The sequence below is a fragment of the Pleurodeles waltl genome, chromosome 7 (genome assembly GCF_031143425.1).
Source record: "Pleurodeles waltl isolate 20211129_DDA chromosome 7, aPleWal1.hap1.20221129, whole genome shotgun sequence".
In the NCBI taxonomy this organism is placed as follows: domain Eukaryota; kingdom Metazoa; phylum Chordata; class Amphibia; order Caudata; family Salamandridae; genus Pleurodeles; species Pleurodeles waltl.
The window spans coordinates 226,235,218-226,249,695 of record NC_090446.1 but is presented as its reverse complement, the minus strand read 5'-3'; the positions used below and the strand labels follow the sequence as shown (position 1 = coordinate 226,249,695).

The 14,478-nt window shown below is 46.1% G+C and overlaps 1 protein-coding gene across 3 annotated transcripts in view; it reads left to right on the top strand.

Annotated features, from left to right (window-relative positions):
* Positions 1–14,478, top strand: part of CASS4 (Cas scaffold protein family member 4) — a 124,328-nt gene that overhangs the window by 45,623 nt on the left and 64,227 nt on the right. The window contains exon 1 of one of the 3 annotated variants that reach the window (XM_069243605.1): positions 3,501–3,842. The exons of the other annotated variants lie outside the window; for them this stretch is intronic. The gene's annotated coding sequence lies outside the window, so the exon portion shown is untranslated. Of the gene's footprint in view, positions 1–3,500; positions 3,843–14,478 lie in introns of those variants that run through there. 3 annotated transcript variants of the gene reach the window in all.

Here is a 14,478-nt window from a genome sequence, read left to right as displayed (position 1 = left end):
CCTTCGTATGACGTGTCTGTTTATATTTGTAACCCTGAAAATGAAAAATGTAAAATATTTAGAGTGAGGAAAAAAGTGAAGACATGCGGGCCATGATCTCCTAAGAAGTGCAGAAACCCACCTGCTTTCACTCACCCTAGGGACTCTGACACCTCGCAATTTGGAATGCAGTACGGTGTCTCAGACACCAACTGCGACTCGCTATTGGGTCGCAATGACCCACCTCATGAATATTCATGAGGTGGGTCGCAAATTGCGGCCCCAAAGCGAGTATAGGCACTCGCAAACATGGAGGCCTGCTGTCGTCAGCAGACCTCCATGTTCGTGACTGCTTTCAATAAAGCAGTTTTTTTTTTTTTAAGTGTAGCCCGTTTTCCTTAAAGGAAAACGAGCTGCACTTAAAAAAAAAAACGAAACCTTTAGTTTCGGTATTTTTTCAGGGCAGGGAGTGGTCCCTTGGACCACTCCCTGCCCTGAAAAAATATTTTTGGGTCCATTCACAAAGTGGAAGGGGTCCCATGGGGACCCCTTCCAATTTGCGAGTGGGTTACCATCCACTTGAAGTGGATGGTAACTGCGACTCCATTTGCGACCGCGTACGCGGTCGCAAATGGAATTGCATCCCACTGCGAGTCGCAAATAGGAAGGGAACACCCCTTCCTATTTGCGAGTCAGAAATGCATTTTGCGAGTCGGTTCCGACTCGCAAAATGCATTTCTGCATAGGAAACTCCGGTTTGCGACTCGCAAACGGCAATTTTTGCCGTTTGCGAGTCGCAAACTGTTTCCTACATCTGGCCCCAAGTCACAGAACATAACTCCTACCAGATCATAATTTTAAAAATCCATTGTCTTACTAGTTCATTAACTGCAGAGACAGTGTGTGCTTGGCAGCCTAGAGCCTTTTTGTGGCAATTTTATGGCTAAAGCTTTGCTTGCTCTCTCTGGTCCTGTATGTCCAGGGCTGTTTCCAGTTTCCAGGTTGGAGTTTCAAATTCCGCAGGACCAGCTCAGCCTTTCATCCTTCCATGGTTGATACATTGAAAGCCACTGACTGGCGTAATATGTAATGTTGTTCTTTAACTTCTCGCGAGGCATCAGGGCAGTAAGCGCTGTCTTAAAAGCACGCTATTGCACGATCAGATTTAGTTAATTTTTGTGGGACGGCCCAGTAGCGAAAGATGTTTTGGGCTGGCTGAGTCTGTGCTGACAACTTCCATCTTGCACTTGACAACACCAGGAGAGGAAGTTAGGATCGTCGTACTTTTCGAACTTTATAGAGAAAATAATGTTTTAAAGCGGGGGTAATTTCTGGAAGTACGCAGTTTTATTTTGTAGGGATGTTTTCTAAACCCAGACATTTGGGATTATTTTGCATTATATCCATTTGGCGGGAAACAGCATGGATTAAAGATGAGACAGCCTGGCCTTCAAGGTAACTGCCATAATTTTAAGCCAGTTCCTCGGGGAAAAACATTAGGGCTTGGTGCGAGGCAGCAACTAGGCTCACTGGAATTATGCGACAGCCAACGACCAAATTATGCGGCAGCCAGGGTTGACTGAATTATGCAACAAGAAAGGCCAATTATGGGGCATAATGCGGCGCATTTTGTGATAATGTAACCTTATTACTCCTTCATGGTTACACGTTAAAGCAGTCTGGCCTAAGCTTTCGCCTCATTAGTACCAGTTTAACACACAGATACAATCAGGTACTCAATCTTTGTGAAGGACCTAACTATGCAGAGAGGGTGAATAATTTATGCAGCAAGAAAAAGCAAATTATGCAAACTAATCTGGCACCTTTTGTAATGGTACTCCTCCATAATTTAGCAATTTTGTCACATGTTAACACTGTCTGGGGAAAGGTTTCATCTCATTAGTACCAGTTTAACATCCAAATACAGTAATAAGCAACTGAAAGATGGCTAGTCAACGTTTGCATAGTTCCTTCCATCTCACTACACCACGGGTTGCTGCAACTTTAGTAACTTTTGATCCGTTCTAGCTAGAAACAAAATGTTTTTTTATTACAATCTGCGGATTATGCAGCAGGTTCTGTATTATGTGGCAAACGTTGTAAATCCATAATTGTGTGGAAAACGCCACAGGCAAAGAATCAGATAATTCCAGTGGGCCTGATTATGTGGCAAATGCGGTAAATGCATCGTGGAAAACTCTGCAGCAGCATAATAGCATAATTTCAGTGACCCTGCCTACAAGGGTTCAGTGCCTTTTCCACCTCACCTCACTGTACATGAATGAAACACTGCTCGGACTCTACCTGACTGGAATGAGGTCTGCCATCTACAAAGTTGGTTACGGCCAGGCTGGTCTGGCTAGAGCAGAATCAGCCAGCTGTCAGGTCCGGTCTGATTTAGGTTAAGTCTCTCCTTCATGGAGTCAGTCACCCACCTGGATCTGCACGACTGGAGTAGATTCAACCATCTGCCAAGGTCAGCTTGAGTGGAGACAGTCGCCACCAGAGTCGGTCACCTATCAGAACTGGCGTTAATGTAGCAGAGTCAGCCTCTTGTCAGTCTCGCATTGGGTGAAGTAGAGTCAATACTTTGTCTGCCTCGTCCTGGGTGAAGTAGAGTCAGTCACTTGTCTGTCTCTTTGTAGGTGAAGTAAAGTCAGTCACTTGTCTGCCTCGACCTGGGTGAAGTAGAGTCAGTCACTTGTCCGTCTCGCACTGGGTGAAGTAGTCATTCACGTGTCTGTCTCGTCCTGGTTGAAGTAGAGTCAATAACTTGTCTGCCTTGTCCTGGGTGATGTAGAGTCAGTCCCTCGTCTGTCTCTTCCTAGGTGAAGTAGAGTCAGTCAAGTGTCTGCCTCGTCCTGGGTGAAGTATAGTCAGTCACTTATCCGTCTCGCACTGGTTGAAGTAGTCATTCACGTGTCTGTCTCGTCCTGGTTGAAGTAGAGTCAGTCACTTGTCTGGCTCTTTGTAGGTGAAGTAGAGTCAGTCACTTGTCCATCTCGCACTGGGTGAAGTAGTCATTCACGTGTCTGTTTGAAGTAGAGCCAATAACTGTCTGCCTTGTCCTGTGTGATGTAGAGTCAGTCACTCGTCTGTCTCTCCCTAGGTGAAGCAGAGTCAGTCACGTGTCTGCCACGTCCTGGGTGAAGTAGAGTCAGTCATTTGTCCTTCTTTGCCTGTCCTTCTTTGCCTGGATTGTCCTGGGTGAAATAGTGACCTGTCCGGCTGCGCCTGGGGGACGCAGAGACTACCTACTGTAGCCACAGTGACTTGCAGGCTTCATTCGACAGATGAGGAGTCCATTGTTTACAGAGTTAATAATCTGTCAGACTTGCCCTGAGAAGTGAATTCCAATTGCCGGCCTTTCCTAGGGACCGCCTGACAGAGAACCCTCCCATTTCCACCGGAGAGGAGCCCGCCTGGACTGCACACCAGTGTGCTGCTGCCAGGCCCCCGTCTGCACGACATGTGGTGCAGTGCCTCGTGTGCAGGGGCTTGGTTTGATTTAGCACTGGGGAGGAGGAGCTCCGGGCTGCTGAGGAGGGTGTGTGAGGAGCAGGTGACACATGGTGCTCGGGGGCTTTATGCCTCGGTGGCTGCAGGGCTCGCGAGGGGCAGCCTCTCGCCACAGTGCCGAGAAGCAGCGCCGCGACTCGCCGAGCTAGTGCCTTCTGGCCGGAGGGAGGTGCGCTGCAGGACAGGCACTTAGCACTTCTTCCACTAAGAGAAGCTGCCCGTAGCACTGTGAAGGAGTGGACACCGGCACGTTTCCGAGGGAAGAGGGCGTTATGCGGCACTGCGTACCTACATACAAGTAGCACCGTACCGGAACGTCCCACCCGAAAAGGCACGTTGCGTCCGTGAGTATCCGCACCCCTGTTCATCGGTTCGAGCTCTGCCTGTGGTGAGGGAGGCGGGGTGACTCCTGCGTGCATGGGATGCTAAAGGCAAACGTTTCATTTCTTGATGAGAGGATTGCTATTCTGAAGAGCAGAGACTGGACTGGTTTTTAGACAGTTTTGTAAGGAGAAATCACTAGTTTAGGATGTGTCTATGGAGAGCGGGGGGAGACATGCCGGCGCGAGACCGTGGATTTGTACTAACCATCCTGGGCAGTGCTTTAAACAACACACGTTAGAATTTGGCTGAAATTGAAAGACGGTGTTGGAAATGTTTTGTTGTTGTTATTCTGATTCGAGGCCTTTGAAGACTATCCCAGAAATAAGCAGGGCCTCCAGATTAGACATGTTGGGATTGTGCAATACCCAACAATTACAATATAAAACCGCCTCCATCTCATTGTCATGCTTTTGCATGTACAAGATGGCTATTTGCAATGGCGTAACACAAAATGATGGGGCTTTTCTGCGGGATGATGTGAAGAGGGGCCCCTGAGTCTCCTAGATCACAGAGATATTCAGTGGCCTTGGGCTGACTGGGGATGGGGCCTAAGGCGCTTTCCTTGGGAGTCCAGTTGCATTATTTATAGCACTTCATATCCGGGAGAATACATGCCAGGGCATCAAGTTATACAACCAAGAATACTTGATAGAGTTATGCAATACAACTGATAATACTTGTCAGAGTTATGCAATACTATCCAGAATCTGTACTAGCATTGTGTAATACAATTCGCAATACTTGTACAAGTCATGCAGTACATTCAAGAATACTCATCAGCCATGGAATACAGTTGGAAATAATTATCAGAGTCATGCAGTAGATCAAAGTCATGCAATACTATCCAGAATGCAATACAGTCAGTAATACCTGTCAATGTCATGCAATACAATCAGGAATGCGTATTAGAAGGGTGCAATACAGTTGGCAATACTTGTACGAGTCATGCAGAACAATCTAGAATACTTATCAGTCATGCAATACAGTTCCAAATACTTGTCAGTCATGCAATACAATTGGGAATACTTGCTAAAGTCATGCACTACATTTGAGAATACTTGTCAGAGTCATGCAATACAATCAGGAGTACTTACCAGTTATGCAGTACAGTCAGAAATACTTATTGTGACTAAGAATTGCAAACTGTGAGCTTTGTATGGCAGCTAGTGAGATCCTGCAAGTTACCAACCTTTACACCAGCTTTGCCAGCTGTGCCATTGCATTGAGTGGAAGCCATAGTGTAACGGTGTAAGTTTTATGGTTGTGGACTCTGAATTTTGTATTTGTCACCCACTGCTGGAGTCCTGCCATCGGGTGTTGCTGGTTGCTAAATTTGGGGGCCTCGGCTCTTAGTCATATGATTATCTTAACAGTTCAGTCTTCAGCAGTTTCCTGAAGCATAGGAAGCGTGATTCTGCAGTTGAGGTTGCAGGTGGGACATCCTATCTTTCAAGCTACTTCCTCCAAGAGCGCTTACTGAGTTTAGTCTCTTGCATTCTGGGTGGCAATTGCTGAGTACCTTCGCTGATGGGAGAGTTTGTGTTCAAATCTACAGAAGAGGGACCATATCGAGGCCAGTCAAATCACAATCAGCACAGGCATTCCAACATTAACCCTTGCTAAACCATCAGTCTGATCCTGCAAAATGTAACCAGTACTCACTTCCATTCTTGCTTTATGGAATATGTACCATTTCTCAGCCGTATTTATTACACATCACAAACGTGGCATAACAATAAAGAACTATCTTATATGAATACACAATATGTACAGTATTGCGGATAATGGTTTGGACGCAACTAATAAATGATAATCTCGTACCACATTCTGACATTTCTAAAGATGAGTCTGCGTTATGGTTGACAACCCCTTAGATCACCTAATTCAGTTGACTTTATCCCGGGTGAAACCCCTGTGTGTCCCTCCTTAAGTTCTCCTTTACATGGTGAGCCCTCCTGCTCCCTCACGACAGCATGAAAGCTGGTCCCCTAAAAACAAACCACCATCAGCCAACCCAACAGAAAGATCCACCCTGGCACCCAATGGGAGATGGGTCTGGGCTACCAGACCATACCATGGTCCCCAGGCACAGCCACCATCCCCATGGTTGTGGAATGGAGTTCCAATTGAGTACCAAAGGCTTAAAAACCATTTCACCTTGAATTTCCCAGCACTTATATTCTTGATGCTAAGGTTGTCCACCTAATTTATGGCCATACACATCTGTGTGGTATTCCTCCTTTCAATGCTCATTCATGCTACCTGGTTTCGTATGAGTTGTAGTCCACCAGTGAGGTTCTTGATTAGTCCTGTGGTGATCAGATCACAGTAACACATTTGCCCTAGGAATGGTACTGTGGTTAGTTCAGATTCAATGGTCTGTTGGGGCTGCAATGAAGTTTTCAAAGTAGTGACATATGGAAAGTGATGGATTTTACAACAACATTAATGTTAGGTTTGGGTCAAAGATAACTTCATGAGTTGCCTCCTCACCTTTTAAGACAGTTTTCACACTCCTGTCGGCATTGATGGCTATTTGAAATGAATAATTTTATTTATCCATTCATTCATTTATGTATCTATTTATTTATGGGATTTTTAGTGTGTGAATACCTCAAATGAGTCCTGAAAATTTGATTTTTTTTCATCAAGGGTGACCCAATATTAGAATTTCTAATCTGGATTTGACGAGGAAAAAAACGCTTTTCCTCATCCAGTTCAAGTAGTGATTCAGGCAACCTTTGACACTACAGCAGTGCAATTCGTTTGTTTTCCAACTTCACTTTCCAAGTGGATGAAGATCTGAGATTCATCCTCACACAACTCGACTTGTAAATGACGTTGTTCAAATAAAAGACATACTGGACGTATATAAATGTTGAAAAGTGGTGAACAGAACCATAAACCCATTGCTCCATTGATGCTGTTGAAATAAACAGATACTGGATGTATATAATTGTGAACAGTGGTGGACAGAGCCATAAACTCATTGCTCCATTTGTGACTTTCCCATTTGGGATTCCACAGAATCTGTCCTGTCTATGGAGAAGCTAGTGGATCTAACCCAGGGTGGCACTTGTGGCAACAGTCAGTTGTTCTGGAAGTCATCCATCATATTGGGTCCTGTGTATAGGTTCAGGAGTATCAGTGGTGACTGGCCGCATTTATGTAGGGTTGTGTGAGGATCCTGTCCGCTGTTTCATCTCTAGCACGCGTCTGATCCCTTGTTGATGGTCATAGAGTTGGTTGCTTTAGTGCATGTACTTTTCAGCAGTTGTTTGTGGCTTCTCTTTCTAGGGTCTTGCCCAGCAGGTACATGTGATAGCAGACTGTTATTGAATAGGACATCAGAATTAGCTATTGACTTCTTCAACTGTGGCGTTGTGACTGGCTTTGGGTGATTAGGCACTGCAGTGTAGATAATGGTGCACTGATGATGACTATGATTCCTGGAACCTGTCTTTGGAAGAATTCCTTAATGGCAGCAGGTTCAACAGGGTTAAATCTGTGGGTTCCATCAGTTGGGCTCCACTTTTAGCTTCCATCTGTAGGGTTCTATCTGCAGGCAGGCTTGGATTCTGTTTGTCAGTTTCCTCATCTTCTCCATCTCCATAGGCTTGAAAGCGTTTAAAGGTAGGATGACTGAGCACTGAGGGTGCGGAATTGAAGTATATGGAAATCACTGCAGCACACTACGTGGCTGAGAAAAATAGTCATAGATGGGTTAGAAATATATGTTTTCAGTTCATTTAAGGATCTAGGTGGGGATATTCGAAGACAGTTGCATTCCACCTTCTGAATTTCTGATACCATTGGAGCTGCAGTGTATTTTTAGTCATGCCAGTAGTATTATGCAATTGTTTGCAGCAGCGTTTCCCCCATAATTATTAATTATCTGCAAGTGTCGTATACCACCACCTGCTGCATAATTTTCTAATTTCATCAAAAATTGTTTTTCCTTTTAACACAGATCAAAAGTTACTGAAAAAAAGCACTACTACTGGCGCGTAGTGCCAGAGCCGTCATAGTGGGTAACTTTTCAACCGGTAATTGCTAAATTTACCTCAGTGGTAAATTAGTATTGAATCATACATTATTAATACACATGAAACTGACAAAATAATGAAATAATAGAGGCACAGAACATGCCACACAGTGCTCCAGAATTTCTCCTTTCGTGCTACGTAATTTAGTCTACTGTGTCGCATAGTTTGACCCTTCAATGCTCCTGGCTGTCCCGTTACACCCCCTTGGCGGATTGGTGTTTGGGGAGGGGGTGGAACCCAGAGCATGAGGACAAGGGACCGTGAAGTTGGGGGAGCCCCCCCCCCTCCAAGGGATACAGGTGAGGTACAGTTCACCTGTGTGGTCCAAAGGAGGTTCGGGACAGGAAGGGATCCTGTCACATTGATTTATGGTTTGAGTAATTCTTATTGAACTGTTTTTTAAGATATTTGATGCATGGTATTGTTTTCAGATGAAGATATTATTTTGAGTGTGTTTTTTATAAATAATGTTGAATATACAATAAATTCCTTCCAACAAATAAGTCTTGTTGGTCTGCATGTGGCAGGTGTTGGGGGGAGAGCTTTCTGGTGGCCTCTGGGTTCTATAGCAGTACCCCTGTAAATGGAGAAAAGAGCACGACAGGGTGTTTGTTGCGCTTGAAAGGTCTGCCATTCTAAATTAAGGTGGTCATGTGCAAGACCCAGTTCATCTGAAATGCCAGCATGTTTTTCCACATTTTGAACAGGTATGGGTATCAAAAGTGTGCAGCTTCTCAGTGGATTTAATGGAGTAATGCCGAATGGAAAGAGTATTGTGCCCCATTAGTCCAGCTCTCTCAGACAGATTATTGATACAGATCTCAGATCACTGGACAGTGAGTTGAGGATGCGTATTTTGCTGTAGGGTCCACGTACACAGTCATATAGCCAGGGCCATTGGAATTACGCCGCAGGAAAGGGACAAGTTATGGGTCAGGATTGAGAAAATTACGCGGCAGGAAAAGTTTAATTATGCAGCATAGTGCAGCACATTTTGCAGCAGTACTACTTCATAATTTATTCATTTTTAAACTTGGTAACACTTTCTGGGAATTGGTTGCTCCTCTTTAGTATCAGTTTAACAATCAAATATAGATATAAGCAACAGAAAGGTGACCTATCCAGCTTTGCAAAGGGACTTTCATTGCGCGGCACACTCCATAGCTGCCTTTTTAGAATCTTTTTACCCGTCTGAGCTAGAAGCATTTATTTTTTGTTAAAATCTGCAGATTATGCGCAGGTGATAGATTATGTGACAAAAGCGTCAAATCTATAATTGTGCGAAAATGACCGCGGCCCTATAATCTAGTAATTCCAGTAGCCCTGCCTGTAGCCTGAGCAGCTTCCACGCAGGGGCTGCCCCTCTCTCTCGCCTCACCAGCACAAACTCCCTGGACCTCCGCAGTGTGTGCCCCCCTCGGAGTTGAGTGATGGAGCTGACGTGCGTTTGCCTGCATGACGCTGCTATCTGCTGCCTCGCTTAGAGACGCACCCCCTCCTTGCCAAAGAGGTGCGGGCTGCTGCGAGAGGAAGGCCATGTGTTGTTTTGCCTGTCATGGAAATTAGGCCTCTGCCTGTGAAAGCGTGAAATCTACGGAAAGCTGTGGAATAAATCTACTCTGCATGTAATTGGTTACTGTCTCTGGGAAGTGGCAGCCACAATGAAGGTAGACATTTGCCAAGTAAACAGGGTATGCCTCAAAAGCAGTAGATAGTGCTGCCCCACAATATCTTTCCCCTTCCAACCCTTTAAAACAATAGTATTGAGAGTGCAAGCGCGCACTATGCTCACCGTTTACTTAGGCCCAGCATTCCTTCTAGACAACTTTGCATAGTATACTCGGTTTGATATCTCAGCTGGTTAATGCTCCTGCTGGTAAGGTCTGTGTGTAAGGTGTAGGTCACCATTTCAAACTGGTTGTGGGGCTGACAAAGCCAGTCATCCTTACTGGTTGGACATAATAAGAGTTATTCTTTGCTAGTGTTAAGAAAGTTCAGATAACGAAATGACCTTAACAGTCATTATTCAGCCGTCCTATCTACAGGCTCATCAGAACTGCACACCAAGCATCTATCTCCCTGACACATTGTGTCATGCACTTAAAACGCTTTTAGAGTGCAATTTGTCAAGTATATTTAGATAGCACCGGAAATGGATTGCAGAAGCTTGAGTCTTTCGAAACTGTCTTTTTTTATCTTTCTAAAACATACAGTTAAACTTTCTGAAGTGTTCCATTGTTGTGACTTTAAGTAGTAGTTGCTGTAGAAAGTATACCTCCGACCTCCACCAAACGCAGAAAAAAACTAGAGTGTCAGGTTGTGTTGAGGTCGAGGAAGTTTTTTCCCTTATTTACTCTATCCCATAATGCTTTGCGGCTGTCTCCCTGTAGGATCATTAAAACGAATGTTATCTCGTTTAGCTGACACAGAGGTGCATATGGAAGGTTGTTTGTGTCCCACGAGCTCACGAGCATGGCCGTGTAAGATCTATTAAGAATCAACATGCTCCAAATAGCAATAACTACAAGTCCTTCTTTTCGACATAGTCCTTTCATGGACGTCAATGCACCAAAATGTCAGGGGTAGAGGAAGTGACATCACACGCCATTTCATCTGTACTTTCACTCGCACACAGGAACACACATCCACTCATAAACACACTCTCCTTTACACAAGCAGACTCTCACTCGGAAGCATGCACACAACATGCACATGAATGTGTTTTTTACTTAGCTCAGCTACCAAGGAGGGTCATATTCCAGCTCACTGTACTCCATTTTTTATTACACTAATAGTGAATAATACATTACTGAAAACAAGGAAGTGGACCCCAAGCAACGTTTATAAGGAGGAGCTGCCCCTGTGTCCCTGGCACTGATTTTGCCACCTCTGAGGCCAGGGGTTGCAAATGCAGTGCCAGGGGTCGCAAGGGGAAAGCTGGGGGTCGCAACCCCCAAATGATGTCCATTGGTCCTTTCTCAGTGCTGGAGACTTTTGTGAGTTAGAACTTCAGATTCAGCTACGCCGAATTTCAGCACACATGCCTGCTTGCCAGTGTGGTTTGCCTCTTTGCTAGTTATGAGTCCTATCAAAATATAATGATAGCATTGTTTTATGCCCAGAAACGTTTTCTACACGTTTCACTCTTCATCGTGGTAGTTTCTAAGACAAGGTAAGAGCTCCTTCATACACATAAGTACACTTCCAAAGCTACCCTGACCTGGTGCCTAACAACCAACCAGAATAATCTACTTTACATCCAAATCTGAGACGAGAAAAATGGCTAAGCGAGCCCGAAAGGTTAGAATCTCCATGCCACTTGAAGGCCTTTCCACTTTTGGAAGAGCGCCCCCCCAACATGGGTGGACCCCTTAGGGGTCGGGGACGCTGGGGCCTGAACCTCGCACTAGTTGTGCGCAGGCTGGCCTATGGGCTTCCGCTCGCGCGTCTCGCGAGACGCGAGGGCGGAAGTCCGACGCTTGGGGAACGTCGGTGGTCGGCGGCAGTGCCGGACCGGTTTGGGCCACCGCGCACTGGGGGGGCATAAAAGCACCCCCCCCAGAAGGTTCTGCCTTCTTACTTCGTGCGTGGCGGCCCGAGCGGACGGGCCTGTTGTCAATTGGCCTGCTGCATCGGCCCGACATCTCGGAGCAGTCACTTCATTAAGCAGCCACCCAACCCCGCGTACGTTTGCCTGGAAGCGTTCTCCATTGGACTGCCATCTTGGATCTGTCACTGTATTCAGGAGCCGCCCAGCCCACCGTTATACATGACAAAAAATCAATTTTGCATGCATATATACATTCAAACTTATAATGCAATGCAACGTCTGTGGTCGAAGCTCCAGCACTGTGGTTCTACCACGGTCTCTGGATAGTCAAAGATTGGACAGAAAAATATCAATGGAAACATTCTGTGAAAAGAAAGACAATCACATGTCATTGAACTTATTGACATTGCATCATTTTAGCTGCATGCACACAAATGGACCAGGCACACAGTTATGTTATTTTCTGTTCCAAACAAAATTGAAAGGTTTTAGGGACAACGTCACGTTTCCTGTTCGCTTGGGTGTCACCTTCATCCTTCGGGTATCTAAGGACTGGTGAATTACACTTTTATCTTTAAAAAAAACTTGGCTGACAGAACAGTAACTCAGGGCGGATGTGGACTGAGAGATACTGGCTCTTTTGCCCTCGGTGGGCGTCTGCATGGTGCACACTCTGAAGGGCTGACACATGACATTTCCTGGTAGAAAAGCCATACCATGTTAGGCAAATGCGTTTGTGGGCTGAGAATGACAAATTAGTCATCTTTTCTGCCTACAAAGTGGAAAGTCACTCTCAGACCTATGTCACTCTCACCTTCCTGAATGACAATTCCTCCCACACCATTCTCAGAGTGTGGGTGCTGCCATCAATGTTACATCATTGACATCATAGGGATTGTGAAAATCCAAGTGTCTCACAAAGACCAAGTATAGCAAACGTATGAAGCAGGAGAGTGGTAAGGGTGTAGTATGTAGATGGTGTTACATTTGGAGCACAATGCCGCAAATATATCACTAAAGCATTACGTGGTAGCACACTTTCATTTACAGAGAGCACATTTTCCACCAAATTAGTACATACATCACGTTTTACTAATCACAGTGCACAAAAAATATTGGGGCATATTTATACTCCGTTTGCGCCGAATTAGCGTCGTTTTTTTCGACGCAAATTCGGCGCAAAACTAACGCCATATTTATACTTTGGCGTTAGACGCGTCTAGCGCCAAAGTATGGGCAAATAGCGTCATTTTTTTGCGTGAACGCCTTCCTTGCGTTAATGAGATGCAAGGAAGGCGTTCCCGTCTAAAAAAATGACGGCGACGCAAATGCGTCGTATTTATACTCCCGGGCAAAAATCACGCCCGGGAGTGGTCGGGTCAAAAAACCCCGCATTTGCGCCACTTTTTAACGCCTGGGTCAGGGTAGGCGTTAAGGGGCCTGTGGGCTCAAAATGAGCCCACAGGTGCCCTCCCCTGCCCCCAGGGACCCCCCCTGCCACCCTTGCCCACCCCAGGAGGACACCCAAGGATGGAGGGACCCATCCCAGGGACATTCAGGTAAATTCAGGTAAGTATACATTTTTTTTTTTTTTTTTTTGGGTGGCATAGGGGGGCCTTATTTGTGCCCCCCTACATGCCACTATGCCCAATGACCATGCCCAGGGGACATAAGTCCCCTGGGCATGGCCATTGGGCAAGGGGGCATGACTCCTGTCTATACTAAGACAGGAGTCATGTAAATGGCGTCTGGGCGTCGTTAAAAATGGCGCAAATCGGGTGGAGGCGATTTTTTGCGTCAACCTGACTTGCACCATTTTTAAGACGCCCTAGCGCCACTTTTCCCAACGCCGGCGCTGCCTGGTGTACATGGTTTTTTTCCACGCACACCAGGCAGCGCCGGTCTGCTTGCGCCGGCTAACGCCATTAAATAAATACGGCGCCCGCATGGCGCTTCAGAATGACGTTAGCCGCCGCAAAAATTTTCGACGCTAAACTGCGTTAGCGCAGTTTAGCGTCAAAAAGTATAAATACGGGCCATTGTGTGGAAACTGGGGGGCATATTTATACTCCGTTTGCGCCAAATTAGCGTCGTTTTTTTCAACGCAAATTCGGCGCAAAACTAACACCATATTTATACTTTGGCGTTAGACGCGTCTAGCGCCAAAGTATGGGCAAATAGCGTCATTTTTTTGCGTGAACGCCTTCCTTGCGTTAATGAGATGCAAGGAAGGCGTTCCCGTCTAAAAAAATGACGGCGACGCAAATGCGTCGTATTTATACTCCCGGGCAAAAATCACGCCCGGGAGTGGTCGGGTCAAAAAACCCCGCATTTGCGCCACTTTTTAACGCCTGGGTCAGGGTAGGCGTTAAGGGGCCTGTGGGCTCAAAATGAGCCCACAGGTGCCCTCCCCTGCCCCCAGGGACCCCCCCTGCCACCCTTGCCCACCCCAGGAGGACACCCAAGGATGGAGGGACCCATCCCAGGGACATTCAGGTAAGTTCAGGTAAGTATAATTTTTTTTTTTTTTTGGGTGGCATAGGGGGGCCTTATTTGTGCCCCCCTACATGCCACTATGCCCAATGACCATGCCCAGGGGACATAAGTCCCCTGGGCATTTCCATTGGGCAAGGGGGCATGACTCCTGTCTTTACTAAGACAGGAGTCATGTAAATGGCGTCTGGGCGTCGTTAAAAATGGCGCAAATCGGGTGGAGGCGATTTTTTGCGTCAACCTAACTTGCACCATTTTTAAGACGCCCTAGCGCCACTTTTCCCAACGCCGGCGCTGCCTGGTGTACGTGGTTTTTTTCCACGCACACCAGGCAGCGCCGGTCTGCTTACGCCGGCTAACGCCATTCAATAAATACGCGCCCGCATGGCGCTTCAGAATGGCGTTAGCCGGCGCAAAATCTTTTGACGCTAAACTGCGTTAGCGCAGTTTAGCGTCAAAAAGTATAAATACGGGCCTTAATGAGTCCACTCTCCAATCCGTCGGTAT